Below are 27,751 nucleotides of genomic sequence, written 5' to 3'. Positions count from 1 at the left end.
AACAATGAAAAGCATGACATTTTCATCACTTTATAAAAAACAACAAGGACGGCCAGGACAGGACGTGAAAACAGGACATGTCCTGGGAAACCAGGACGTTTGGTCAACCTACTATAGAGAGAGAGAAAGAGAGGGTGACTCAATATTCAGGGATTGCAACGCCACCTGCAGGAGGACAGATGATTTACTCAGGAAATGAGGAAATGAGTCATCAGTTTCAGACCTGCACTGATTTCGCTTCAGCAGAACAAACCGAAAGTGTAAGAATCTCAAGCATAAGAAACTCAAACTGAAATCCTCATGGTAAGTTCATGAACTTCTTAGAATGTTACTGGAGTTTTTGCAGGTTATCATTTTATACTTAACATTTACACTATGATCAAAGACAAAAAGAGAGATTATTTACATAGTGAGAAATTCATAGCTTTGGCTTGTATTTTCCAGTGTGGACAGTCAAAAGTTTAAATCAGATTCCAATAGAATATGCACAAAAATTGGATTTGGACTGACAGTCTGAACAAGGTTTAAGCATCTGTCAGTAGCCCTTAAAGCTGATGTTGTTTCTAATTAACTGATAAAAAGAAGTTGCAAATGTACAAAATTCACATTATCATCTTTGCACCAATAAAATGTATATCACTTTATTTTTGACTATCAAATTATATGTAATATCTAATTTTTATATTTAACTCACACTAGAAAGGTTTCCGTGACATCTCGCGAGATCTCAGCAAAAAGCCTCATGATTCAATTTGAGCATATGATACATGATGGGATACGCTTAGTGTGGATTTAGTCTGCGTTAAGGGCACTGTACTTTGGTAATTTTAAGACCTGGGACAGTCTTGCACTTCCTGTTTCATGCTCTCAAGTGGACAAGTATTTGGACAGGCCCTGAATTTAACACCCCTGTTCTAAGACATTAATGTCCTTCCTTGTTGGCACCATGTGTTGGGTGTTTCTGTCTGAAGCCTGGACTTCAGCAATGGCCTTTTGTTGTTCCAGCACTCTTGCAAACATCTTCTGGTGTGAGCCCCATCTGGTGGGTGACTCTGACAAGCTGATGTTTGTGGAGATTGATCTTTGCCTGAACTGCTTCTAGATCCCTCTTTTTGATGAATAAGAAAACACTGCCACCACTTTCTTACACACACCAATTGCTCTTTCAACTCTTTTGTCCTTTCCTGCTGGAAAGAAAGAAAAGGAACAGTACACTATATATATATATATATATATATATATATATATATATATAAGTAATGTCATATGGTATAAATGGTAACAATATACATGGTAACAATAAATGCTTTACACAAAATACAAAAACTTAAATGAAACTACTGAGCACTATAAAACATTTTTTTTATTGCCATTGATAAAGGTATACTGTCAATAAACATGGTTTTATCGCCCAGGCCTATATAAAAAACAGTTGTTGGTGGTTTAGAATGTATATTTTGAATGTTTGTATTTTGTCTAATTTTAACCCTTATTTTGCACACAGTGTATTGTATAGTGTACATAATGTAGATATATTAACTATATGTATTTCATAACCTTCCGTTTGCACAGTTTTTGGAGGACAACATCGGGCAGGATGTGGAATTTAAAAAATAAATGAATACAGAAATACAGAAATAAAACTTATATTGAGTTGACTAAGTTAAATGATTACAAAGAAAAATTTATTCTTTTTTTTTAAACCATGAGTTGCAGCCCTAGTTAAGTTATTTAGAGATTATACAGATTTAAAAGATCATATGAGCAGTAAAACCATTTCATCTGTAGTGAATGTCATGAGGTTGCATTCAAAACTGGAAGTGTTTCCAATCTTTTCCACCATTTACAATAGCACTGTAAACAGCAGTACAAAACTTTGTATTGCTGTTGCAGCTGAACATTCACAAACCAAATTTTTTCTTAATGACTACTATTAATTTTGTATTTAATAATTTATAATTGATATGCAATTGTCCATGAAGGCTGGAAGTGAAAAACTCCTTATATTCAGGTGTGAATAATTATTAAGCAGGTTTTCTTTTACAGATGAAACGAGCCAAAAAAGAGATTTAACTCAGACTGAAAGTCAAAAATTATTAATTTCCTATGAGAAGGGTGCAATACTTATGCAATACTAGAATTTGCAATGTTAAGACATGACCTTTGAACAGCGAAATGCTCACTGGATCAGCGAAGTCAGAAAAACAGGTGGAGAAGAAAAGAATAAAGAATTATGGTGAAAGCATCAGGAACCATTTAGTCTCCAGCCCCACCATTTCTAGGAACTGCAACCTAACTTAGTCGGGCAGTATTGCATGTTTAAGTTAAGTATTCAGAAGTGCAATGTGTCAGGTTCTTATAGACTTTGCTTGGGTAAAAAATCCTTAAAAATTACTTTCACTTAATGAAAATCACATGTTGAAGTGTTATAAAATACATTAAGACTTTTATAGGCTTTATGGACATATAAGTTGAGCACCACATCCTCTTGTACCCATCTTTCAAGAATTTATCTTCCAGAATCTGGCAGAAAGATTTGGAAGATTTTTTTAGTTCATCTCTGCAAGACAGACTTTTCAGGATAGGAGATGTACTAAAAATGAGCTCCTAAAACCTACTGGTGCTGGAAGATAAATTCTTCAAACAGTGGTACAAGACGACGTGGTGCTGGTCCTTCAAGAGTCACTCTCAACTTATCTGTCTATAAAGCCTATGAAAAAAAATCAGTCTTCATGTATTTCACAACACTTTGGCATGTTATTCTTATTAATTGAGCCCTCACCCTGGTAATTTTTTTAGGTTGCAGTTCTGGGAAATGGTGGCGCTGGAGACTAGATGGTTCCTGATGGTTTCATACCTAATCTTCACATAGACTTAATGATCTTAGCATGTTGGGGAATATTTTTTAGCACACAAATGCATATTTTTTTTCTTCAGTGAAAGGCATATTTTTTTGTTTTAATTGCAGATCAGTTAAAAACATGTCATCTTTTCTTCATCCAAGATGGCGCCGCACATGGCAGCCACGGTGCTTCGCTCTCCAGTTGTTTTAGTGTTTTTTGTTTTAGTTTTTCCTGTAACATTGTTGTTTTTACATACTCAATCAGCAACTTCCTTTTCACTATGGGATGAACGCTCACCAAATGGGCAGACATTCGGGCAGAACACACAACAAGGTCTCCTACGGTTTTTACCTAAGATTATTGGATGTTTTTGCTGAACGCTGTAATTGGCAATTTTTTCGCATCTGGCGGTGTGCAAATCGTGAGTTTTGGAGCCCCTCAAAAAGGTTTGGATTTTTTGCTGGGATGTGTAGTTGGGGGAGGTTCGGCGCTGATCAAATACTTCAGGATGTGCAGACGGGGGAAGTTTGGATGTTTTGCTGAACCAATGTGTCAGGTTCTGCAGACTTTGGATCGGGGATTTCAAATCACATGTTGAAGTGGTTTATGAAATACATGCTAGCAACCTTTCTGGACATATAAGTTGAGCACCACTCCTCTTGTCTCTTTCAAGAATTTATCTTCCAGAATCTGGCATTTGGAAGATTTTTTTAGTTAGTTCATCTCTGCAAGACAGACTTTTCTTGTACTAAAAATGAGCTAAAAACCTACTGGTGCTCTCTTCAAACAGTGGTACAAGACGACGTGGTGCTGGTCCTTCAAGAGTCACTCTCAACTTATCTGTCTATAAAGCCTATGGTCTTCATGTATTTTCACACTTTGGCTCTGTATTCAATTGGACCCTGGTCATTTTTTTAGGTTGCAGGTCTGGGAAATGGTGGCGCTGGAGACTAGATGGTTCCTGATTTTTTATTAATTATTATTTATTTTGATTTTTAATTGCATCTTTTCTTCTCCAAGATGGCGCCACACATGGCAGCCACGGTGCTTCGCTCTCCAGTTGTTTTAGTGTTTTTGTTCACATTAATTCTTAATTATTTTGCAGTGAACATGCAGAACAACACAACAAAGTCTGAGATCAAATACTTCAGGATGGTGCAGACGTGTGCATGTCAAGCTTCAATAGCAACCATCTGGCAAAATTCTCCATTCTCTAACCCAACAAAAGGATGAACTTCTGCTCTCCTCTGGGACAAAAAATCTGCTGCTGTTTCATGGAAACCTGGCTGGATGGCGCCATTCCGGACAGCGCGCTCCATCTGCCAAGCTTTCAATTGTTTAGAGCAGATTGCGGTTCTTGATATATTTGGATATTTTTTGGTTGTTTGGTTTTGATTGCGTTATTGAGATGTGGTGTACAGATGTACATACTGTGTTAAAGAAGATGTGCTGTCCCGATCTAGATGCTTTTTTAATTTAGTGAGTTTTTACATTCCTCCACAAGCGCACAAGAGTCTGACTTTGCAAATACACGCTGATCAGATCACAGAGAGAGAGAAACAACACCCAGCCTCTGTTTTAATCATTCTCAGGGACTTTAATAAAGTACATCTTTCCCGTGAACTGCCAAAATACAGACAGCATGTTACATGTCCCACCAGAGATAGTAATATAGTAGATCACTGTTACACAGCAATAAAAGATGCATATCACTCTGTTCCACTGGCAGTTTTGGGGCTCTCTGATCACTGCATGTTTCATCTTATACCAACCTAAAAAAACTTAAATCTGCTAAACCTGTAGTAAAGATTGTAAAGAGATGGACCAACAAAACAGAGTGGGCTTTGAAAGCCTGGTTCGACCTCACTGATTGGAGTGTTTTTGAAGCTGCTACCACCGATCTGGACAAACTCACAGAGACTGTAACATCCCATATTAGTTTCTGTGAAGATATATTCATTCCTTTCAGGACTTATTTAATATTCAACAATGATAAGCCATGGTTTACAGCAAAACTCAGACATCTTTGTCAGGCCAAAAAGGATGCCTACAGAAAGGGGACAGAGTCTTGTACAATCAGGCCAGGAACACACTGAATAATGAGATTAGAGTGGCTAAAAGGAGCTACGCTACAAAGTTGGAAGATCACTTCCAACAACTCAGATTCAGTGTGGAAAGGTCCAAGATAGAAATCCAAGATAACAGGAATTAACAACTATAGACCTGTGGCTCTAACATCTGTTGTCATGAAGTCATTTGCAAAACTGGTTCTGGTTTATCTGAAGGACATCACTGGACCCTTACTGGAGCCCCAGCAGTTTGCTTACCGAGCAAACAGGTCCGTGGATGATGCAGTCAACATGGGACTGCACTTCATCCTGCAACATCTGGACAAAACAGGGACTTATGTGAGGATCCTGTTTGTGGACTTTAGTTCGGCCTTCAACACCATCATTCCAACAGCCCTCCAGATCAAAACTAACCCAGCACTCTGTCCCTAGCTCTATCTGTCGGTGGATCACCAGCTTTCTGACAGATAGGCAAAAGCTAGTGAGACTGGGGAAATTTATGTCTATCAGCAGCTCCACCAACACTGATGCCCCTCAGGGATGTGTGCTCTCCCCACTGCTCTCTTCTCCCTGTACACCAACAACTGCACCTTCAAAGACCCCTCTGTCAAGCTCCTGAAGTTCGTAGACGACACTACAGTCATTGATCTCATCCAGTACGGTGACAAGTCTGCTTACAGATAAGAGGTTGAGCAGCTGGCAGTCTGGTGCAGTCTTAACCCTCTGGGGTTGACAAACATGGATACGCGCTTTGTGGCATCATCTCCAAATAGCGCTGAAAATAACTTAAATTAAACTTTCAGTTTTGATCATTCAGATAAGAGCAATATATCAATCAAATCTGTAAAGGGTCTACTTTTATTTGTATACAATCATAATAAGAACAAAACACTGTGCTTTTGTAGAATAAAGAAAATAAACAGGGTGCGTTCTCTGTCATCTGTGTCGCTGTCACCTCTTTTCACATACACATAAATTAAACAACCTGAATCTCAGCAAATACTTGTCTCAAAGACAAGATAAATATATGTATAGAAAGATTGAAGTGTCTACTTTTAAATTAACCAATTCAAGTCAAAAACAAATAATCTCTTTTTATGTAATCTGTATGTAAGTAAGGAGTGGTTCGGTTTCTACTGTATTGCCTCATTATAGCTAATTTGTTCCTGCCTCCCTCTAAGCGTGCTGTTCATATGGAAATGAACTGAGGTGAGCCAGGTAATCACATACATGCCCCCAAGAAATTGCATAAAATGTCAATCTTCATCATATAATTACTTACTTTTTCTGCGCGTTTGCATGATGGTATGCTACACGGGTGAAGAAGCACTTCGGATGGTTCTGGGCAGCGACAAACAGTTTACTTTCTCCTCAGAGGAAGAACACGACTCAGATGACGAATGTTTGCATTTTTAAGAATTTCTGGACCCAGCGGAGGATATAATTCCTGACGGGTAAGCCTTTTATTATTACCTTCATGATTTAAGATGTTGCTCAGCTATAGCCTATTTTATATCTAAATTTGGATATATCTAAACTATTGTCAGACTAAAATCAGCTTTTCAGAGTAAAATTGATTGAAATATGAAATACCTCCTTACTGGCCAATTATAGTTTTGAATGTTGTACAGAGTGCGTATATAACTATATATAATGATGATATATAGCCTATATAATGCTATAGGCCGATATAAACATACATACAATATTATATCTCTTACAAAAATTATGTATGTATTTATTTATTTATTTACATTGTGGATTGTTAAGACTATATTTTTCCAAATGGTGAAATTGTTCACCAACAAACTTTTGATTGTGAAAATATGATGTGGTAAATGTTTGGAATGTGTTATAACCCGGCCAGTGGTGTTCACGGTTGTCCTAGGAGTAAATGTATCAGAAAGTTGTAAATGTCACTGACAGACATACAGGTGCTTCTCAATAAATTAGAATGTCGTGAAAAAGTTAGTTTATTTCAGTAATTCAACTCAAATTGTGAAACTTGTGTATTAAATAAATTCAGTGCACACAGACTGAAGTAGTTTAAGTCTTTGGTTCTTTTAATTGTGATGATTTTGGCTCACATTTAACAAAAACCCATCAATTCACAATTTCTACAAATTAGAATACTTCATAAGACCAATAAAAAAACATTTTTAGTGAATTGTTGGCCTTCTGGAAAGTATGTTAATTTACTGTTCATGTACTCAATACTTGGTAGGGGCTCCTTTTGCTTTAATTACTGCTTCAATTCGGTGTGGCATGGAGGTGATCAGTTTGTGGCACTGCTGAGGTGGTATGGAAGCCCAGGTTTCTTTGACAGTGGCCTTCAGATCATCTGCATTGTTTGGTCTCTTATTTCTCATTTTCTTCTTGACAATACCCCATAGATTATCTATGGGGTTCAGGTCTGGTGAGTTTGCTGGCCAGTCAACCACACCAACACCATGGTCATTTAACCAACTTTTGGTGCTTTTGGCAGTGTGGGCAGGTGCCAAATCCTGCTGGAAAATTAAATCAGCATCTTCCAAAAAGCTGGTCAGTAGATGGAAGCATGAAGTGTTCCAAAATTTCTTGGTAAACGGGTGCAGTGACTTTGGTTTTCAAAAAACACAATGGACCAACACCAGCAGATGACATTGCACACCAAATCATAATAGACTGTGGAAACTTAACACTGGACGTCAAGCAACTTTGGCTATGAGCTTCTCCACCCTTCTTCCAGACTCTGGGAACCTTGGTTTCCAAATGAAATACAAAACTTGCTTTCATCTTAAAAGAGCACTTTGGACCACTGGGCAACAGTCCAGTTCTTCTTCTCCTTAGCCCAGGTAAGATGCCTCAGGAGTGGTTTAACAAGAGGTATATGCACAACTGTATCCAAATTCCTTGACACGTCTGTGTGTGGTGGTTCTTGATGCCTTGACCCCCAGCCTTAGTCCATTCCTTGTGAAGTTCACTCAAATTCATGAATCGATTTTGCTTGACAATCCTCATAAGGCTGCGGTTCTCTCAGTTGGTTGTGTATCTTTTCTTCCACACTTTTTCCTTCCACTCAACTTTGTTAACATGCTTGGATACAGCACTCTGTGAACAGCCAGCTTCTTTTGCAATGAATGTTTGTGTTTTACCCTCCTTATGAAGGGTGTCAATGATTGTCTTCTGGACAACTGTCAGATCAGCAGTCTTCTCCATGATTGTGTAGCCTAGTGAATCAAACTGGGAGAACATTTTGAAGACTCAGGAAACTTTTGCAGGTGTTTTGAGTTGATTAGTTGATTGGCATGCCACCATATTCTAATTTGTTGAGATAATGAATTGGTGGGGTTTTGTTAAATGTGAGCCAAATCATCACAATTAAAAGAACCAAAGACTTAAACTACTTCAGTCTGTGTGCACTGAATTTATTTAATTCACAAGTTTCACAATTTGAGTTGAATTACTGAAATAAATGAACTTTTTCACGGCATTCTAATTTATTGAGAAGCACCTGTATACGCTCAGACATTCTCAGTGATTAAATTTATTATTAGTTATGAATCTTCTGGTAACTGCTAACAACAGTTTCAATTTTTGTTCAGGACTGTTGCTGCATCACCGGCATCTTGCACAAGAAAGGTCATGGAAAACAGAGGCTGATGTTGACATGGCTCCACAGGCTCTGAGATTCCTGCCCGCGCAGGAACCTGCACCACAGATAAGACCATGTGATGCACACACTCCCATGAGTCTATTCAAAAAGTTTTTTTTTCTGAAACCTGCTGTGTCAACTCTGTGTCACTCTGAAACACCAATGCTCAGGCTGCCAGGGCATGTGCAAAGGGACATAAATATATATGGACAGACGTCAGCATCAGTGAGCTGTACTGCTACATTGGGCTACTCTTCTACATGGCCATGGTGAAAGTTGAGTTCCATCAGAGACTACTGGAGGCAGGACAATCTTTTCTCTGTTCCTTTTCTTGCCACAATCATGCACTCAAAAAAGTCAACTAGCCACTTGTTTGATTTGCAAAATACAAATATGTCTGATTAATAAGAATATAACACGTTTACTTATGTTAAATGATTCATTCTTGTTATTTGTAACTAAATTATTATTCGAAGCAGTGCAAGTTTACTTGATTTGATTAGATGCATAATGGGTGCTACGAATAAATCATGTTCATTCAACAATTTATTTTTTTGAGTGTGTTGATGGGAATATATCATGTTATTTCAAAACATCTGCACATGAGTCACCCAGATGAAAGAATGGTGGCATGCAAAGCAAACACAGGAATGACTCAGTACATGAAAGCCAAGCCAACCAAGTGGAGCTTCAATTTGTTTGTTCTTGCGGACTCATCAAATGGATATACTATAAATTTTGCTGTGTACACAGGAAAGAACAACTTTCCCACAGGCCACAGACAGACCTACAGTTTTGGGCTATGGGTACCATGTATACTTTTTACACTAGTCCCAAGCTGCTAACAGACTTGTTTGCTTTGAAGTTTGGTGCATGTGGGACTTACAGAGACAACAAGAAAGACTGGCCTCGGAATGCAGCTAACTCACTCACCAAAAAATCTGTGAGGGGTCCATCAGGTGGATTCGAGACAAACATCTGGTGTTTGTGAAATGGATGGACACATAAGAGTTGTCTTGTCTGTTCCACCATCCATGCTGCTTATCCAGGAGACACTGTGCAGAGGAGAGTGAAAACAAAAAATGGATGGAAGACAAAGTTTTTTCCATATCCTGCACCTGTGACTGCCTACAACCAGCACATGGGGGGCGTTGACCTGTCTGATTAGCTGTTACAGTACAACAGTACACAGCGCCAAACAATGAAGTGGTACAGAAAGCTATTTCTACAGTTTTTGGACATTGCTGCCACCAGTGCTTTTATTGTACACACAGAGCTTTATGGCACCATGAGCCACAAGGAGTTTATGGAAGAGCTCTGTGGTGTCACAGAAAATACCACCAAAAGGGACCAGTGCTGACCATGGGCCTGTTCCAGGAGCTGAGCAGGCCTCAGATAACACTACTGGTCACCGGACCTGTGTGCTTCACAAAGCAAAGCATGGTAAGAGGCAGGACACTTCTGAAAATGCCAGGCATGTGATGTTCACTTGTGTGTTCAGTTGAAAAGGAACTGTTTCCTAGAGTGGCACAAAGATGTTTAGCTGTTCAATTTTGTGTACTATGTGAGAGAGTAGGTTATACATAGGGCGTAAGAGTGGGCTTCTACAAACCTTATATCCTTTTTATCTTGCACTCTTCCTGTTTACACTTTTTTTTGCACAATTTTGCCCTGATTTGTGTCTTCTGTAACACCACGTTTCATGTGTAAATTCAACTTTAGTATATAAACTCATCTGTGTACCTCTTTCCTCAATCCTGTACATTTTCTCAGCACTATTTGAGCGAGTAGGTTATACATAGGCTGTACTGTTCCTGTTTGCACTGTTTTACCCTGAATGTCTGTTTTTCACGGTTTTGCCATGAATGTTTCTTCTGTATTACTAAATGTTTCATGTGTACATTCAAGTATATGTCTTATGTTACATGTAAAGTGTATTTACATACAAGACATCATATTCAGTAGGATTGCTATGTGTAGGTTTATATAGATTACAGAGTTATTTACAGTGTACTGGCTGAGTGGAAGCAGGTAAGATTTTTTTTTTGTGTAGGTTTATATAGATTACAGAGTTATTTACAGTGTACTCGCTGAGTGGAAGCAGGTAAGATTTTTTTTTTCTTTTGCTCTTTCTTTGTCAGATCATTGTGGTAATCACATCCATTTGTTTTCTTGTGCAGTTTCAGCTGTCTCCCGTTTTCCTGAGTTCAATTTTCCAATAATAAGTTTTAAATATACTGGATATTGCACCCACGACTTCTGGACTCTTGTGTTGTTTATTTGTTTCTAATAAACTGTTTAACTGCACTCGCAAGTGTTTCTCAACCTATTTTGTGTGATAGTTGAATATATAAGTGAAAACTACAAACAAAAAAATATATAAACTTATTTTGTCCTCACATTCTTTCCGTTAAAGGCCTCGATATACTTCAAACGAAATTGAAGAACGAACAGGATATGACGTAATTTCGAACAAAATCAGGCCGAAACAGCTGACCAATGTGAACTTTCTGGGCCAGTTCATTTTGGCTCCTAAACACCTTTGAGCTTCCGTTGGTCTGTGGCGGTTACGCAGTTGGTGGGTGTGTTCTGAAACTCCACCCTCTTTAGCAAGCAATTTAAAAAAATAATTAAAAATTCTGGTTTGCTCCTCATTCTGCTGAGGTCCTATAGGTGAGCAACATCTCCTAAATTCACTGGAGATTCGAATAGCTGAGCTGCACAAATATATCCGCACCTGTACTATCACTCGCGGAGAGACTTTAAAGATTCAGAGAAAGTATTTACAGGTGCTTCTCAATAAATTAGAATGTCGTGAAAAAGTTCATTTATTTCAGTAATTCAACTCAAATTGTGAAACTTGTGTATTAAATAAATTCAATGCACACAGACTGAAGTAGTTTAAGTCTTTGGTTCTTTTAATTGTGATGATTTGGCTCACATTTAACAAAAACCCACCAATTCATTATCTCAATAAATTAGAATATGGTGGCATGCCAATCAACTAATCAACTCAAAACACCTGCAAAAGTTTCCTGAGTCTTCAAAATGTTCTCCCAGTTTGGTTCACTAGGTTACACAATCATGGGGAAGACTGCTTATCTGACAGTTGTCCAGAAGACAATCATTGATACCCTTCACAAGGAGGGTAAGCCACAAACATTCATTGCCAAAGAAGCTGGCTGTTCTCAGAGTGCTATATCCAAGCATGTTAACAGAAAGTTGAGTGGAAGGAAAAAGTGTGGGGAAAAAAAAGATGCAAAACCAACTGAGAGAACAGCAGCCTTATGAGGATTGTCAAGCAAAATCCATTCAAGAATTTGAGTGAACTTTACAAGGAATGGACTGAGGCTGGGGTCAAGGCATCAAGAGCCACCACACATAGACGTGTCGAGGAATTTGGATACAGTTGTCGTATTCCTCTTGTTAAGCCACTCCTGAGGCGTCTTACCTGGGCTAGGAGAAGAAGAACTGGACTGTTGCCCAGGGGTCCAAAGTCCTCTTTTCAGATGAGAGCAAGTTTTGTATTTCATTTGGAAACCAAGGTCCTAGAGTCTGGAGGAAGGGTGGGGAAGCTCATAGCCCAAGTTGCAAGTCCAGTGTTAAGTTTCCACAGTCTGTGATGATTTGGTGTGCAAAATGTCATCTGCTGGTGTTGGTCCATTTTGTTTTTTGAAAACCAAAGTCACTGCACCCGTTTACCAAGAAATTTTGGAGCACTTCATGCCTCCTTCTGCTGACCAGCTTTTTGAAGATGCTGATTTCATTTTCCAGCAGGATTTGGCACCTGCCCACACTGCCAAAAGCACCAAAAGTTAGTTATATGACCATGGTGTTGGTGTGGTTGACTGGCCAGCAAACTCACCAGACCTGAACCCCATAGAGAATCTATGGGGTATTGTCAAGAGGAAAATGAGAAACAAGAGACCAAACAATGCAGATGATCTGAAGGCCACTGTCAAAGAAACCTGGGCTTTCCATACCACCTCAGCAGTGCCACAAACTGATCACCTCCATGCCACGCTGAATTGAGGCAGTAATTAAAGCAAAAGGAGAACCTACCAAGTATTGAGTACATGTACAGTAAGTGAACATACTTTCAAGAAGGCCAACCATTCACTTAAAATGTTTTTTTATTGGTCTTATGAAGTATTCTAATTTGTTGAGATTTGTTGAGAATTGGTGGGTTTTTGTTAAATGTGAGCCAAAATCATCACAATGAAAAGAACCAAAGACTTAAACTACTTCAGTCTATGTGCATTGAATTTATTTAATACACAAGTTTTACAATTTGAGTTGAATTACTGAAATGAACTTTTTCACGACATTCTAATTAATTGAGAAGCACCTGTAATTCCTAGAAAGTAATTGCAATGAAGCTTGGTGTAGATAAGCTTGTTGTTGATGACTTCACATGTAATTTTTGAATTTGTATAAATTTTTAGGGTTTGTTACAAAATAAATTAACACTAATAAAAGTAACAAATTGACTCCACTATTTTTTTCCATATCATGCTAAAGTTTTCAGACTATTGGACATTCACACTTCCCATGAAGGACTGATTATGGAATGGTTCTTTTGTATTGCAAACATGATACAAGGTTGTGATTTATCTTGGGGGGGGGGGGGGGTGTTGGTTACTGCGTGATGATTTAAATTGTGCAAATGGCCTTAAGCTTTTACCTAAATAAACTGTGAAAAGAAAAATCACAGACGGAATGGTCCTGAAAGTGACCGTTTGAACCTGACAGTTCAAAGCATTCAAATGATTCAAAGCACCAAACGCAGAATCGGCGCAGAAACATTTTACTCGACCTGGTGACTTTTTATGAATGGCGCTGAGAATTTGAGATTGCTAGTGCTGTCATAAAATTCACAACAGTTTGTGCTGTAATTATATAATAGGCAGTAGTGTGACGCGCTACATGTCTGCTTTTACAGTACTGTTTTTATTTGTGATTCACTGTTAGCTTTTTTTTGTGCCACTTTAATTTTCATTTGGGAACACAACATTCATCATTAGAAACGTTTATAAATCCGTTGTTGTTTACAAAGAAGTTTCTGTGTCACATAATCCTTCAGATATCATTCTAATATGCTGATTTGCTGCTCAAGAAACATTTCTCATTATTATCATTGTTTTGCTGCTTAATATTTTTGAAAATAAATTTATTCAATACATTCATCAGTGTTGTGTTTTTTGAATATAGTTAAGTTTTTAATTTTATTCATCATGCATGAAAGTGACAAAAGTGAGTGAAGACATTTACAATTATTTCTATTTAATAAATGCATTAATGAATTTAATTAATATATTTGATAAATAAAGTGAGTGAAGACATTTAAAAATTTAGATTTATCAAAAAAATCCTGAAAAATAAAGTGCACCATAATTTCCACACAAAATATGAAGCAGCAAAATTGTTTTCAAATACCAGGCCAACCAGGCACAAGAACAGTTTCTTCCCCCAGACAGTCTACCTCATGAGTTAAATGTTCCCCCACTTTATGCAATAAAATGTGCAATAAACTTATATTTATTTGTTACCTCCTCCATCGTAATACATCCCTGCATCTCATTCTATTCTATTCCGTTCTATCATCTATATCACAACTTTATTTATTTTTTTATTTATTTTTCAATATTTGTCTATTTATATTTACATATGTGTATTTTATTTTTATTTTTTTGTCTCTGTGTTGTTGTTGTCTCTGTGTACTGGAAGCTTATGTCACTAAAACAGATTCCTTGTATCTGCAAGCATACTTGGCAATAAAGCTCTTTCTGATTCTGATTCCACCTGTTTTTTTTCTGGTGCTGACCCAGTGATCCTTTTGCTGTCCGATGGTCATGCCTTCACTTTGCAAATTCTAGTATTCCATTAGTTTTGCCTCTTCCTCATGGGTATTTTTTTTTTTTTTTTACTTTTAGTCTGAGTTTAAATCTCTTTTTTTGGCTAATTTTATCTGTAAAAGTAAACCTGCCTAATAATTCTGTACACCTGAATACAAGGAGTTTTCACTTCCAGCCTTCATGGACAATTGCATATCACTTATAAATGATTAAACACAAAATTAATAGTAGTTATTAAAATTGATGTGGTTTGGAATTGGTAAAATGTGCTTGGCAAAAAAAAACGATCAGAATATCAATGTGCCTAATAATTATGCATGCACTTTATATTGAAGAAAATGCATTCTTTTTAAGTTTGTATGAAGATGACAGTTGAGTTCTGTGTCAATGTATTTCAAAATGCAGAACAGAAATCTTTGTGGGGACAGAGACGAACACTGCCTCTAAAATGAGTCTCTTTGAAAAGAAAGAGGAGGAGAACGTTGTTCATCAGAAACAAAGACCAACTTCTCCAGAGCCCAGCGGTGTGTCTGTGAAGAGTGTTAACTCCATAACACAACCCCCTCAGTTAAGTGATGGAACAGGGACCTTTAACCCTAGGTGAGAAAATAACCAGTACTGGAAACAAGAGACAGAATTATAACTTATTTATATAATTTGTCTTTGATAAAGCAAAATAATGTGAATTATTGTGTTTTTTTCATCACCAGACCAAAGGAAGATCAGACAGCTTCAAGTTCAGTATCCAGCTATGTGTCTACTAAGAGTGAGAGATATGTACATCATCACCCTGATCTCACTGATGGAGGAATGACCTCTGATCCTATGTGAGTACAAACATGAATGTTCATTAATGTAGCTATGTTCATTAAAAATATCTTTTTGAATCATGTTTGTTTTCAGTATTTCAGAGCATTTTATTCTCATTAGTTAGTAAAAAGAGATTTGAGGTCTCTTTTGTGGAGAAAAATGTTATAAACACAAGTATTACAGTTTAAACAAACTTGGAGAGAATCAAATTATTTTTACCAAATATCATTTGAAGAATAAAGCTTGTTCTAGGTAATCTAGGATGATGATCTGGGCCTGTAATATTAAAGTTTTATACTCATTTATTCTTTATGTTGCTGTTCTTGTTTCTGCCGTGTGGACAGAGATGATCAGATTGGAGACCTGCAGCAGGATTCTTACCAACCAGTAGATGATGATCTACACAGAATCAAAGATCAACACAAAAACAGTATGAAGAAAAAGTATGAGGGGTTATTTGAAGGAATCAAAATGCGAGAGAATCAAATCCTCCTGAACAGGATCTACACACAGCTCTACATCATAGAGGGAGAGAGTGAAGGGGTGAATGAAGAACATGAGGTTTTACAGATGGAGAAAACACCCAGAACACAACACTCACAAGACACTCCAATCTACTGCAATGACATCTTTAAAGCCTCAGCTGATCAAGGATGTGAGGAGAAAGACCAGATCAAGACTGTTCTTACTAAAGGCATCGCTGGAATTGGAAAAACGGTCTCAGTGCAGAAGTTCATTCTGGACTGGGCTGAGGGAAAAGCCAATCAGGATATAGATTTCATGTTTGTGCTTCCATTTCGGGAGCTGAACTTGATTCGAGATGATCAGTACAGTCTTCACAGACTTCTGCTGGACTTTCACCCTGAACTTCAAGATCTGAACTCAAAGATCTATAAGGAGTGTAATATTGTGTTCATCTTTGATGGTCTAGATGAAAGCAGAATTACGCTGAAGTTTTCAGACAGTGAGAAAGTTTCAGATGTTACTGAGGTTTCATCAGTGGGCATGTTGATTTCAAACCTTATGAAAAGAGAGCTGCTCCCCTCTGCTCTCATCTGGATTACCTCAAGACCAGCAGCAGCCAATCAGATCCCCTCAAAATACATCAACCGTGTGACAGAGATTCAGGGATTCAATGATCCTCAGAAGGAGGAATATTTCAGGAAGAGAATCAGTAACGAGCAACAAGCCAGCAGAATCATTTCACACATTAAAAAAAAAAAAAAAAGCCTTCACATCATGTGTCACATACCCGTCTTCTGCTGGATCTCAGCCACTGTGCTACAGCAGCTCTTAAAGAAGATCTGAGTGCAGAAGTCCCTCAAACTCTGACTGAAATGTACATCCACTTCTTGCTCACTCAGATAAACATGGGAAATCAAAAATACAAAGAGAGAGATCCAGAGAAACTCCTGCAGTCCAACAGAGAAGTGATTGTTAAACTTGCTGAAGTGGCTTTCAAACAGCTGATGAAGGGCAATGTGATGTTCTATGAGGAGGACCTGATTGAGAGCGGCCTAGACATCACTGATGCCTCGATGTATTCTGGGATTTGCACTGAGATCTTTAAGCAGGAATCTGTGATTTATCAGAGGAAAGTCTACAGCTTCATCCATCTGAGCTTTCAGGAGTTTTTAGCCGCTTTCTACGTGTTTTACTCCCATCTATTGAAAAACATGGAGCCATTGCAGTTGTTTCTTGATAAGTATAAGGGATCTCTTTATACTCTACTAACATCAGCAGTTGATCAAGCTCTTCTTAGTAAAAATGGACACCTGGATTTTGATTTCTGCGGTTCCTGTTTGGTATTTCACTGGAGTCCAATCAGAAACTTATGAAAGGTTTACTGACACACACAGAGAACAGCTTAGAAACCATCAGAGAAACGATGCAACACATTAAAGATAGAATCAATATACATTATGATTTTCTCAGCTGACAGATCCATCAATTTGTTCCTCTGTCTGCTCGAAGTGAATGATAAGACTCTGTCCAGAGAGATTCAGGACTTTTTGTGAATCAATCAGACAAACACTCAGAGGTGAAACTCTCTTCTGGTTACTACTGCTCGGCAATTGCCTACATGCTTCAGATGTCAGAGGAGGTGCTGGAAGAGTTTAACCCTATGGAATACAATACATTAGATGAAGGTAGATGGAGACTGATGCCAGCTGTGATGAACTGCAAAAAAGCTCTGTAAGTGTTCAATTGTCATCACAGGAGAAACAGATTTGTCTGTACAAAGACTTTTGTGTCACAGGATATTAATTGTCATCGATTAAACACTACTTCCTTGTCATGCACTGAATACAGAAAACATGATTTTAACCATCCAACTCTTTCTTGTCATTGTCTGTTATAGACTTGCTGGATGTGGTCTGTCTGTTCAGCACTGTGAAATTTTGTCTTCAGCCTTACAATCATTAAACTCCCATCTGATAAAGTTGGACCTGTGTAATAATGAGCTGCAAGATTCAGGAGTGGAGCTGCTTTCTGCTGGACTGAAGAGTGCACACTGTCAACTGAACATACTGAGGTTTGACTTTTACATTCACTATGTTTAAATGTGTGTATGAATAGGTTTTTCTCAGGTGTCTTTGATTAGTCTTGTAGCTAAACTCTGCAGGGAAGTGCTCTGCAGGGTTAAATTTGAGGAACCCTGATGTAAGGCAACAGTCACCAAACTTTTCAGAATGTGCACCCCTTCTTTATGTCTATTTTTATGATTTGTTTACTGTATGACATCTGACTCCTTTTTTTAATTAGTTAAATATTCAAATCACATTTTCTTTGTATTGGACTTTTCACAATACACTTTGTTTCAAAGCAGCTTTCAGAAAATGCATGTTTCAAAGGTTACAATAAAGAAGTGACTGTGTCAAGGGAATAAGATCTGAACTCAAAAATGGCTATTTTAGGATCACAGAGGGCTGAAAACAATGCTGATTAATTCACCTGAACACAGTAAAGAAACACAGATTTTTTTACAGTGAAATATAGCTTATATAGTGTAAATATAATGTTATAGCTTCAGCTATGAGGTTTCTCTAAATAGTGCAGATATATGTACAGCTTGCTAAAGAGAGCTATGTAATCTGGGTCTGTATAAAAGAAACAGCTGTTTATTGTGAGAACTGGTGAGAATGATACACTTGGCATTGCTTGAGGATAGGGCGAGTATGGAAGATATGGTTTCCTCTGTTTCTGCCACAGAATAAAATGGTTTTAAAGATAAGGGCCACATATCATCTCACAACTGCGAGTTTACATCTTAAAAGTTGGAATTGCGAGATGTAAACAAGGATTTGTGAGATAAAATTCACAATTATTTTTTCAAATATTTTATTCTGTGTCCGAAACAGGGTTCCATATATGAGAGTGCGTTTACAAACAGTGGCAAGTTAAGTAAAGAAATGCTGTAAGAAAAGTGTGTGCGGAAAGCCCTTACATGGAGATGTTTTATGCAAATGTCTAACCTTGTGCACGCGGCCATTCATTATGGAACTTTAAATTCACGAACATCAGAACGATGTTAAGAACGAATTTATATATGTATGAAATTGTTGTGAATTTTTCATGAGAAGTTCTTCTGTGTGTACAAATACCAAATAATCCACACAATTATTAATGAATGAGACCCAGTGTTTTAAGGTGTGGGAACAATGATAAGTGGAATAATTGACAAAAATATGTGTATCATTTTTCTAATAGTTAATCAGTAAATCATCAAAGCATTACATATTTACATATATTTTTGAGAATTTTAAAATGATTTTAAGACAAATGTGGTAATTGTAAATATTAGTCAGATTAAGCCATTGTCATGTAATGGTTGTTCTAACAGGTTTTGATTACTGAATATGTAATCTTGTTTAGATTGGCAGGATGTAGATTGACTGGTCAGTGCTGTGAAAGTTTGTCATCAGCTCTACAATCATCAAAGTCCCATCTGAGAGAGCTGGACCTGAGTAACAATGACCTGCAGGATTCAGGAGTGAAGCTACTCTCTGATGCACTGAAGAGTCCAAACTGTCAGCTGGAGACACTGGGGTTTGACTTTTCATGACAATTCACAATGCTTAAGTATGCAGTTTTAAAGGTGTTTCATAATGATCAGATTTTAAAATGTGTATTCTCTAACAACTGTGTCCCACTGGCTGAATAACAGTGTCATTTTTTTAAGAAATGAAAGCTTCCCAACTAAATCCTTATCTGTTGAATGTTTACATATTTTTATTGTAAAACATGACAAAAATACTGATTAAGAGTTTTGTATTGAATGAATTTCTTAAAATATAAGACAGGAACTGATCTTAACTTACAAACTTTACACAATACAATGTATACCATTAAGTGAACAAATTTCAAAGACACATAAGAAAAAATGTTATCTAAAATATAGCAGCCTACTGAGATTACAAACATAGATAAAGAGGAAACCGCTGAAACAACAAGAGGAAAGCACTGAAAGGGACTATAGGTGGAAACAATGACAAAGAAATAACCAAACAATCAAACAAACAAACCAAAAAAAAAAAAAAAAAAAAAAACTACTCTACATTACTCCATCATAAATACAGGAGGTACCTAGTGTTTATAATAGAAACTTTATCCTACTGGTGGTTAAGTATATGGAACCCTAAATTATCCAAGTCATATATATGGGGACTGTGCCATGAAGCTGACTGAACAAATGCAGGGTTACAGGATTGTTTAAAAAAATGGTACCATCAACATATTCTGTCAGAGGCTGTTCAACTCAGGTTCAAGGACTATAACATGCTATGAAACTGCAATTGGTGAGGTGCTAGCTGGTGCTTTAGCATCCCCAATAATGTCCTAAAAAACCACCACAGAAGTTATAATTGTAAATGTCAGTCAGAAAACAGTGTCTCTGTTTAATGGGTCTTGAGACCAGAGCTAATTACTTTCTGTGTTGTTTTTGTTTTTTTCTGTTTAGATTGGCTTTCTGTAATCTCACTGGTCAGTGCTGTGAAAATTTGTCTTCAGCTCTACAATCATCATACTCCTCGTTGAGAGAGCTGGACCTGAGTAACAATGACTTGCAGGATTTAGGAGTGGAGATGATCTCTGCTGGACTAAAAAGTTCACACTGTCAACTAGATACACTGAGGTATTTAAGAACACAGATAAACTTTTACTCTATTTAAAATAAACATGACACTTTATTTCTGTTTTTGACTTTCTTGGGTGATTGCAATGTTTTAGCAGAATCCAGTTCCTATTTTTGTTCCAGTATTTCACTTAAAACATCTGTTTGTGTTTTTCAATGATTTGTTTTGGAGTACTAATACTAACTAAATGGTGAATGATATACATACCATTGTTTTTATTACAGTGCATTTTCATGTATAGTACAAAAGAGACTGATTATTTGAATAGCATATTGAGTTATATTATTTTGTCAACATCAAATGTAGGACACTATACAGTAGCTGAGCTCAAAACCATCAGAACTCAAAATGCACTCAGGACTCTTTTAGCAATTTCAAGTTCATTTATTTTGATTTGCGTAAGGCAGTAAGCTTCCTTTTTTTGAGACTTTTAAATTTATTTTGAAGTCACATGGCTTTTAGGGGTCTTAATGTGCCTCATGGAGTTGCCTGCTTCTTTTTGCTATAGTGGCCTTCTTCTGGTCTGCTGTTTTCTCACCCTCTACATCCAATATTAAGTTCTCATCTTTTTTATCTGAAACATGAAACACCTTCAGAAACTATTAGCCAGTTGCTATAAAAAGAGTGTTTAAATGTTTTGTTTAAATGCTTCGATTAATGCAAGTGGTGATCTCCTATTAAAATGTAATAAATTTTACTGGAAAAGACATTTTTCATTTTAAACAATCAGAGTACAAATAGAAGAAAACCAAAGCACCAATTTGTACTCAGACAGTTGTTTCTGTTAACTGCAATATTTTAAATGAAAATTAATACTTGTACTCTGATACATTTCCAAAGATGTTTTTGTTACTTTTACAGCTGTTATCTTCTGTAGTTCAAACTGCAAAGGTGACTTTGTGACAGTGACATCTGATTTCCAAATTATTGCCATGTGGGCTTGTTGTGTGTGTTTGTAGGTTGTCTGGCTGTATGGTGACAGAGAAAGGCTGTGGTTATGTGTCTTCAGCTCTGAGTTCAAACCCCTCACACCTGAGAGAGCTGGATCTGAGCTACAATAACCCAGGAGAATCAGGAGACAAGCTGCTCTCTGAAAAACTGGAGGATCCAAAATGCGCACTCAAGCAACTCAAGTATGTGTGTGTGTGTGTGTGTGTGTTTACTAAAGAAATTTACTGAAAAATGTGGTTTCCTGGACAGAGATATAGGATCATATTTACTTAACAGGGCAAATATGCGTTACAACCACTGACCTATAATAGAGAACTGGATTACTCATGACGTCATGAAAGTGAAGCCGTCGTGCCGCCATATTGGTAATCCCTAGTGTGCGTAAATGTTCAGTTGAATTAATAGGAAATTGTATGATTTTAATGAGAAAACATCACCTAACAAGTCAGTGTTTTTAAATCTGAAGTATCTCTGTACATTCTTACAATGCAAACAACCTAGGCATGTAAACGGTATTTTTTTTTTTTAATGTTGGGAATTTCCCCTACTTATTAAAAAAGCTACATTCATTACAGTAGCGAACATCATGAACATGATAAACATCAGACGGACATGACCTCAACATACATAAAAGTATTTAAGTATTTCATACATACATACATATACATATATATATTATATATATATATATAGATATATCAAATGACAAAGTGCTCGAAATCTGAAGAAAGATTTATGCTGTCAAGTCACCTTTATTTATATAGCGCTTTAAACAAAAAAGATTGTGTCAAAGCAATTGAACAACATTAATAAGGAAAACAGTGTCAATACTGCAAAATGACAGTTAAAGGCAGTTCATCGTTGAATTCAGTGATGTCATCATTCAGCTCAGTTCAGTTTAAATAGTATCTGTGCAATCATTTGCAATCAAGTCAACGATATCGCTGTAATTGAAGTGTCATTCAACTAAGCAAGCCTTAGAGGTGACAGCAGCAAGGAACCAGAACTCCATTGGTAACAGAATGGAGAAAAAACCTTGGGAGAAACCAGGCTCAGTCGGGGAGCCAGTTCTCCTCTGGCCAGACGAAATCAGCAGTTCAATTCCAAGCTGCAGCAAAGTCAGATTGTGCAGAGGACTCAACTGGTTCCTGTGGTCTTGTCCCGGTGGTCGTCTGAGACAAGGTCTTTACAGGGGATCTATATCTGTGGCTCATCTAGTTGTCCTGGTTTCCGCTGTCTTTCAGGGCTGTAGAGGTTCATTCTAGGTGCTGATCCACCATCTGTTGTATTGTATAATTCATTATAATATATTCAGATCCTTTTCTGATACTAATACATTCATGTTTAATAATTCCTGAATAATTATGTTCATAAAGAAATAAGCAATGGTGGGTGCGCAACAGACACACCCACCTAAAAAATTTAAATATATTGCTTATCCTGCCCAAAAAGGCCGTAAACACTGGTGCTCTCTGCCGGTAGGGATTAGTAAGATGGCAGATCGAACACTTCCGGTGGCTTCACTGCCTGTTAGCAGTTTAGAACGTGATGAGCAATCCAGTCATATATAGATCAGTGGTTACCACGTAATTTTGTAAAAGCGCTGAGGGGAGGGGAAAATTCTGTGTCTTATTTTACTGACAAGTTGCACATTAAAGTGCCCTTATTAAACCATGTTTAAGGTTCCTAATATTGTTTTTGGAGTCTCCTACAATAGGATTACATGCATGCAAGGTAAAAAAAAAACGATTTTGTTTTCTCAAAATATACATTTAATATCACCTCATTCTCAGACGATTCGTTCGAAGCAGTTCTAAGATCCAGTCTCTCTAAAACCCTCCTTTTTCTTTCCTTGAGCCTGCTCTGCTCTGATTAGTCAGATGGCCTAGTCTGTTGTGATTGGTCTACTGCTTACAGCGTGTTTCACAAATGAAATGCCCACTGCCCTAGTTTCTTATTTTGAATGATCAATAATATCTATTAAAATATCTATTATTTATCATACTTACAGGTTGTGATTCAGTGGAGTCTTTCAAGAGCTAGTGTTTTGTGAATCTCGTGTTGAACTTGAAGATTAGAGAAGCAGTCATCAATGACGTGTTTGTGGGTGGGGTCAAGTTAATTGCGGCTGGCTAACGTAGAACATAGACGGGCATTATGCAAATATGTTACCCCATGAAGTGTAGCCGTTACGGAAGTGGGATTCGAATTACTCACGACTCGTCTAAGCTGTACAGAGTCGATTCTTTATTTTGGGAGACAATAACATTATTTATTGTGCATTTTCGGCTTTACAACTTTGCAGATCCTTTACATTCACATACAGCTACATTACACACTGCATATAAGGCAATATTGGAAATGACATGATAGGAGCACTTTAAAGAACACAGATACAACCTGATTTTCATTCAGATTGACATAATAATCAGCACAATCTACCAAGAGCAGCGCAAATTAGTGCCTGGTTTTTTTGGCCATTAAATAATGGTGCAAATACCAGTAATCTGACAAGCGCAAACGTTAGTAAAACACATTGCGTGATTCATTTTAATACTCTCCTCCCATAAATTTTGTGTCTGAAAGGGAAACTTCTACAAATGCATTTTTAATAACGTCAGGCACAAAAATAATTGTCAAAGCCTTTTCGACGCTAATTCTTCACTTTGTTACATCTTTAGTAAATCCTGCCTGTACTGTATTAATGCCAATATATGGTTTGTGCCTTATATGTCTAAATTAATTAAACATGTATACAATATTTCTGAAGTTTAAACTCATTTAACAAGCATTTTAGAAGTAAAAATGAAACAATTATCATTGCGAAAAGACAGATGGGACTCATTTACAAGACTGACATTGCACCTCTTTAGTTTGCATTACATAACAAAATGATTAACAGCAAATAAACAGTTTTATAGATTAATTAGAACATACACAAACATATATTTTACCAAAGAAATGCAAGTCGGCGGCACTGAGAACTACTCTCACGTGTGAAGAAGATGCAAAATATACCCTGCTCATTACAAACGATGGGTTGTTGCCAGAGGCGGACAGAGTACACAGCTTCATTACTTGAGTAAAAGTACAGATACCCCTTGCTAAATTTTACTCAAGTACAAGTAAAAGTACTACAGTCAGATGTCTACTTAAGTAAAAGTACTGAAGTACTTGTTTTTAAAAGTACTTGTGTATCAAGAGTACAAGAGTACATTTTCTAAATATTGCATTACTACTGCCACAGTGCTTACATTTATGTACAGAAACGTCCTACATTGAGTTATGAAAGATTTGAATGTTAATATCTTGGAGAATGTAAAAGGAATTGAAAGTAAAATCAAGTAATTTTCATCTTTTTACCATGTTGCTTTATTTAACATTTCTCATTTGCGCACAATGGCAACGCTCTGACAAACCTCTGCTAGAGTTTTAATGGAATTTTTGCACCCACATTTGAACCTGACTGTGTTAAACACACCGCATACTCAAGAACATCAAAGCAAATGCTCAGCTTACATTAATGTGTAATATCAGAAAAGAAAAAAATTTCAGCTAAGAATTGTGTGTACATGTGAGTTTCTCTGTTTTTTCATCAATCAAATCAATAAACCTAAATCAGCAAAGAAGGCAATATGGCAATGTTCTGACACACCTCTGAACCTGACCGTGTTATACACGCAGCATAGAAGAGAAAATAATAATGATTAAAGAAAATCAGCTAATTAGCTGTGTTTAGGTCAGCGTACAAAGAAGGAAAAATAAAATTCAGCTAATTTGAGTGACAGTATTAAGCCCCTTCCTCTCACAGACAAAGGCCCTGTCCCAAATGGCGCACTTCATGTGGACTTACGGTCTCGTGGACTTAAACAAAAAACGGTTTTTATGACCTAGGTGTACATTTTACCAGTTGTTACCTACAGTTTATACAAACATTATGGTCATCGACCAGTGGTTGATATCTCAGACATTATAATAGCACGTTGAATAATACGATCGCATTATGATTCATTAAATAAATAGAACCGAATGTCAGGGCTTTACTGAGTCATATGTAAACTTAGTATTTATATTTAAACCTGTAAATTCATCTGAAACTCACGCACATGTTTATTATGTGTTAAAATTGTAATCTTAGTTCAAATGGAACATAGGCAGCATATTCCCCGAACCTGCAGCTCCTATCAAAAAAACAACCAGACCGTTATTTCCCGGCATGACGATTGAGTCTGTCCCCAAAAATACCTCTCAATGCGCCCTCATGGACTCGCGCTGAGGGCCCTATAGGTCTGCACTACATGACGTCACCAAAGTGTGGACTCTGAGGAAGTCTACAAGTCCGGAGTGTGCCATTTGGGACAGGGCAATACAGGCAAAGGCAGGAGAAAATACTTTCAGCTGAATAACACAATTCTCACACACACAATCTATGTGTGACAAGTCTGTGTGTGTGTGTAGTGTACTTCAATTCAATGAAATGAAATGTCATGAAGGATAGTTGAATGTGATTGCTGATAGGCTGTCCCAATCAGTGGCCCCTGCACTATCCAATCACGTTTGAAAGGGAAACAATACATTTCCGAGATTTTTCTTTTTTTCCGATGAAGTCATCAGCCCACGTCTCGCCCTAATCAGACACCGCTACGTCATGTAATAGCAACAAAAACATGAACAAACACTGAACGATTGTCTTTTTATTAACTAACATTAACACAGATTAATAAATGTATTGTTCCATGTTAGTTTGTGTACCACGTGCAAGGTTTATGAGCATAGTCCAAGTCTTCTTCTCCATTTTTAGTGCATCTCTGGGGCAGAATTGCAGCGCCACATGCTGGTCTGGCATGTATACTACATCGTTTTGCGGTTTCGTGTGGACGCGGATATTTCTTGAGACAAGGAAAAAAAAAGATCGGATTGGGGTAAGCTCCGTCTCCGTGTGGACGGGGCCGAAGAAGTAACGGGTACTCACGGTTATGGATACAAATGTAGCGGAGTAAAGAGTACAATATTTGCCTCTCAAATGTACTTGAGTAAAGTCATGAGTAGTCCCCAAAAATGATACTCAAGTAAAGTACAGATCCCTCAAAATTGTACTTAAGTACTGTACTCAAGTAAATGTACTCCGTTACTGTCCGGCTCTGGTTGTTGCGATTGTTCTATCAGGGAACCGGGTTACACAACTACACAAACACAAAAAATGTTTTGGTTGAAATAAAATAACCATTATTTTTGGAGTACATGTGCACACTATGAAACCAACTGATGCGAGCTGGTAATCACTCAATCTCCGAGCACTTGCCAGATCCATCACATCGCTTAGCTCTGGGACCTTGCAATTTACAAATTAAGCACTGGATACACTGGCTAATTAAAACAGTCCATAGTACAACCCATGCTGTTCAGCCTGAACTCAGGCCATGAAGCATATTTGCTCGTGAAAATAATGATTTTTTTATCAGAAGAGGATGCTTTTTTTTTGTGCAAAAGTGCGTTAAGTACAGGGACTGGTTTACATAATAAATTATAGTTTAGCATTCAAATACATTTCAAATATGGAAACATTTGGATTTGTGCCGAATGAGAGAGGTAGGCTGTGTGAGAACAACAGCGTTTATTTTCAATTTTTCGCTACTTATATTTTAACAACTTCATTTGGCAACTTATATTTTTCATTCTTGTTCTGTTCTAAATATACCATTAAATTTAATTGATTTGTTGTGTAGTGAGGAGAACTAAAATAGTCTGTAGGGTAGCTATTGTGTTTATTGTTTGTAAATCAGGTCCTATGACATTCCGATAAAAATATATCTTAACAAATAAAAATATATCAGTCAAACACAACAAAAGGCCCACAGGCCCAAACTGGTACACACCACCTCATTTCATGTGGCCCACGAGATACTGTAACCCTGACATATTTCCACCTCATATTTTGTGGCCCACAAGTAAATTTTTGAAATGTATGAATTAAATGTCTCAGTTAGAGCTTTACACATTTATACAAAGTTTACAGACTTTCTCATTTATGTTCTCCAAAACAATTCTGCCTATTGATAATGTTATAGATGGTACTGCTGTTGTTATTTTTAAAAAAATGCATAGTGTTTAAATTAAATTCAAATGGTTCTGCATTTTAATTATTGGACATAAATATACAAATAATCCATATTGGCCATTAAAATTGAACATCATCGATTTACTAATCATATCAGATGTGTAGAATGTGACAGTTTTTTATTTTATTTTTTTACAGTGTGGCTCATGGAGGAGAGTTCAGGATTACAGAAGGACTACAGAAATGTACGTCTACACACAAACAAACACACACCTTCAGTGACTGCTATTGTGTTATAAACGTCTTTCTTTTTGTGTTCAGATGCCTGTTTTCTCACACTGGATCCAAACACAGCAAACAATGAACTCATTCTGTCTGAGGAGAACAGAAAGGTGA

The 27,751-nt window shown here is 37.1% G+C and overlaps 1 pseudogene; it reads left to right on the top strand.

The window, feature by feature from the left end:
* LOC109107850 lies at positions 1 to 27,751 on the top strand (annotated as a pseudogene).

This window comes from Cyprinus carpio, chromosome B3 (assembly GCF_018340385.1).
Source record: "Cyprinus carpio isolate SPL01 chromosome B3, ASM1834038v1, whole genome shotgun sequence".
Classification (NCBI taxonomy): Eukaryota; Metazoa; Chordata; class Actinopteri; order Cypriniformes; family Cyprinidae; genus Cyprinus; species Cyprinus carpio.
Note: the sequence above shows the minus strand (reverse complement) of the source record. Positions and strands in the feature narration are given on the sequence as shown.